This window comes from Triturus cristatus, chromosome 1_1, assembly GCF_964204655.1.
Source record: "Triturus cristatus chromosome 1_1, aTriCri1.1, whole genome shotgun sequence".
NCBI classification, from domain to species: domain Eukaryota; kingdom Metazoa; phylum Chordata; class Amphibia; order Caudata; family Salamandridae; genus Triturus; species Triturus cristatus.
Genome location: NC_140579.1, coordinates 343332737 through 343336946, shown reverse-complemented (window position 1 = coordinate 343336946; position 4210 = coordinate 343332737).

The following is a 4210-nucleotide window of genomic DNA, read 5'->3' as shown; positions in this document are numbered from 1 at the left end:
AGATGAGCCCCAGAAGTCATTGTTGCCTTAAATCCAGCTTGCTCCTCACTTTTGAAACTCGCCGAATTTGCGAGCTCCGTGGCTCCCTAGTTTGAGGTGGTGCAGGCTCAGCGGCTGGACGGCCGCTCTTACATCAAGCTCATTGGGGTGTGTCCACAGATTGAGCCGCACTCGAGAGTCAAGTAGCTTTCCCCATCAGCTTTATTAGGTACAGGCAGCGTGATTTCCGGTAAGTTCGAGCATCTGACGACAGCCTGACGCATTTCGATTTATATCTTTATCAAAGGCTTACTTAGTCAAAAGGGTGCATGAAAGTTCTTCATTTCCAATTTGGCGAATATCGTTTGCCCCAATGGGCTGCTTGTGATTCAGCATGTTGCCTTGTGGGAAATGGAGTTCTTGAATAAATCCATAGTGGATGCACCCTCAATAAAATGCACAAAGCTAACAGATGAGCCCCAGAAGTCGTTGTTGCCTTAAATCCATCTTGCTCCCCACTTTTGAAACTCGCCGAATTTGCGAGCTCCGTGGCTCCCTAGTTTGAGGTGGTGCAGGTTCAGCGGCTGGACGGCCGCTCTTACATCAATCTCGTTGGGGTGTGTCCACGGATTGAGCTGCACTCGAGAGTCAAGTAGCTTTCCCCATCAGCTTTATTAGGTACAGGCAGCGTGATTTCCGGTAAGTTCGAGCATCTGACGACAGCCTGACGCATTTCGATTTATATCTTTATCAAAGGCTTACTTAGTCAAAAGGGTGCATGAAAGTTCTTCATTTCCAATTTGGCGAATATCGTTTGCCCCAATGGGCTGCTTGTGATTCAGCATGTTGCCTTGTGGGAAATGGAGTTCTTGAATAAATCCATAGTGGATGCACCCTCAATAAAATGCACAAAGCTAACAGATGAGCCCCAGAAGTCGTTGTTGCCTTAAATCCATCTTGCTCCCCACTTTTGAAACTCGCCGAATTTGCGAGCTCCGTGGCTCCCTAGTTTGAGGTGGTGCAGGTTCAGCGGCTGGACGGCCGCTCTTACATCAATCTCGTTGGGGTGTGTCCACGGATTGAGCTGCACTCGAGAGACAAGTAGCTTTCCCCATCAGCTTTATTAGGTACAGGCAGCATGATTTCCGGTAAGTTCGAACATCTGACGACAGCCTGGCGCGTTTCGATTTATATCTTTATCAAAGGCTTACGTAGTCAAAAGGGTGCATGAAAGTTCTTCATTTCCAATTTGGCGAATATCGTTTGCCCCAATGGGCTGCTTGTGACTCAGCACGTTGCCTTGTGGGAAATGGAGTTCTTGAATAAATCCATAGTGGATGCACCCTCAATAAAATGCACAAAGCTAACAGATGAGCCCCAGAAGTCATTGTTGCCTTAAATCCAGCTTGCTCCCCACTTTTGAAACTCGCCGAATTTGCGAGCTCCGTGGCTCCCTAGTTTGAGGTGGTGCAGGCTCAGCGGCTGGACGGCCGCTCTTACATCAAGCTCATTGGGGTGTGTCCACAGATTGAGCCGCACTCGAGAGTCAAGTAGCTTTCCCCATCAGCTTTATTAGGTACAGGCAGCGTGATTTCCGGTAAGTTCGAGCATCTGACGACAGCCTGACGCATTTCGATTTATATCTTTATCAAAGGCTTACTTAGTCAAAAGGGTGCATGAAAGTTCTTCATTTCCAATTTGGCGAATATCGTTTGCCCCAATGGGCTGCTTGTGATTCAGCATGTTGCCTTGTGGGAAATGGAGTTCTTGAATAAATCCATAGTGGATGCACCCTCAATAAAATGCACAAAGCTAACAGATGAGCCCCAGAAGTCGTTGTTGCCTTAAATCCATCTTGCTCCCCACTTTTGAAACTCGCCGAATTTGCGAGCTCCGTGGCTCCCTAGTTTGAGGTGGTGCAGGTTCAGCGGCTGGACGGCCGCTCTTACATCAATCTCGTTGGGGTGTGTCCACGGATTGAGCTGCACTCGAGAGACAAGTAGCTTTCCCCATCAGCTTTATTAGGTACAGGCAGCATGATTTCCGGTAAGTTCGAACATCTGACGACAGCCTGGCGCGTTTCGATTTATATCTTTATCAAAGGCTTACGTAGTCAAAAGGGAGCATGAAAGTTCTTCATTTCCAATTTGGCGAATATCGTTTGCCCCAATGGGCTGCTTGTGATTCAGCACGTTGCCTTGTGGGAAATGGAGTTCTTGAATAAATCCATAGTGGATGCACCCTCAATAAAATGCACAAAGCTAACAGATGAGCCCCAGAAGTCGTTGTTGCCTTAAATCCATCTTGCTCCCCACTTTTGAAACTCACCGAATTTGCGAGCTCCGTGGCCCCCTAGTTTGAGGTGGTGCAGGCTCAGCGGCTGGACGGCCGCTCTTACATAAAGCTCGTTGGGGTGTGTCCACAGATTGAGGCGCACTCGAGAGACAAGTAGCTTTCCCCATCAGCTTTATTAGGTACAGGCAGCGTGATTTCTGGTAAGTTCAAACATCTGACGACAGCCTGACGCGTTTCGATTTATATCTTTATCAAAGGCTTACGTAGTCAAAAGGGTGCATGAAAGTTCTTCATTTCCAAATTGGCGAATATCATTTGCCCCAATGGGCTGCTTGTGATTCAGCACGTTGCCTTGTGGGAAATGGAGTTCTTGAATAAATCCATAGTGGATGCACCCTCAATAAAATGCACAAAGCTAACAGATGAGCCCCAGGAGTCGTTGTTGCCTTAAATCCATCTTGCTCCCCACTTTTGAAACTCGCCGAATTTGCGAGCTCCGTGGCCCCCTAGTTTGAGGTGGTGCAGGCTCAGCGGCTGGACGGCCGCTTTTACATCAAGCTCGTTTGGGTGTGTCCACAGATTGAGCCGCACTCGAGAGTCAAGTAGCTTTCCCCATCAGCTTTATTAGGTACAGGCAGCGTGATTTCTGGTAAGTTCGAACATCTGACGACAGCCTGACGCGTTTTGATTTATATCTTTATCAAAGGCTTACATAGTCAGTAGGGTGCATGAAAGTTCTTCATTTCCAATTTGGCGAATATCGTTTGCCCCAATGGGCTGCTTGTGACTCAGCACGTTGCCTTGTGGGAAATGGAGTTCTTGAATAAATCCATAGTGGATGCACCCTCAATAAAATGCACAAAGCTAACAGATGAGCCCCAGAAGTCGTTGTTGCCTTAAATCCAGCTTGCTCCCCACTTTTGAAACTCGCCGAATTTGCGAGCTCCGTGGCTCCCGAGTTTGAGGTGGTGCAGGCTCAGCGGCTGGACAGCCGCTCTTACATCAAGCACGTTGGGGTGTGTCCACAGATTGAGCCACACTCGAGAGTCAAGTAGCTTTCCCCATCAGCTTTATTAGGTACAGGCAGCGTGATTTCCGGTAAGTTCGAGCATCTGACGACAGCCTGACGCGTTTCGATTTATATCTTTATCAAAGGCTTACTTAGTCAAAAGGGTGCATGAAAGTTCTTCATTTCCAATTTGGCGAATATCGTTTGCCCCAATGGGCTGCTTGTGATTCAGCACGTTGCCTTGTGGGAAATGGAGTTCTTGAATAAATCCATAGTGGATGCACCCTCAATAAAATGCACAAAGCTAACAGATGAGCCCCAGAAGTCGTTGTTGCCTTAAATCCATCTTGCTCCCCACTTTTGAAACTCGCCGAATTTGCGAGCTCCGTGGCTCCCTAGTTTGAGGTGGTGCAGGTTCAGCGGCTGGACGGCCGCTCTTACATCAATCTCGTTGGGGTGTGTCCACAGATTGAGCCGCACTCGAGAGACAAGTAGGTTTCCCCGTCAGCTTTATTAGGTACAGGCAGCGTGATTTCCGGTAAGTTCGAACATCTGACGACAGCCTGACGCGTTTAGATTTATATCTTTATCAAAGGCTTACGTAGTCAAAAGGGTGCATGAAAGTTCTTCATTTCCAATTTGGCGAATATCATTTGCCCCAATGGTCTGCTTGTGATTCAGCACGTTGCCTTGTGGGAAATGGAGTTCTTGAATAAATCCATAGTGGATGCACCCTCAATAAAATGCACAAAGCTAACAGATGAGCCCCAGAAGTCGTTGTTGCCTTAAATCCATCTTGCTCCCCACTTTTGAAACTCGCCGAATTTGCGAGCTCCGTGGCCCCCTAGTTTGAGGTGGTGCAGGCTCAGCGGCTGGACGGCCGCTCTTACATAAAGCTCGTTGGGGTGTGTCCACAGATTGAGGCGC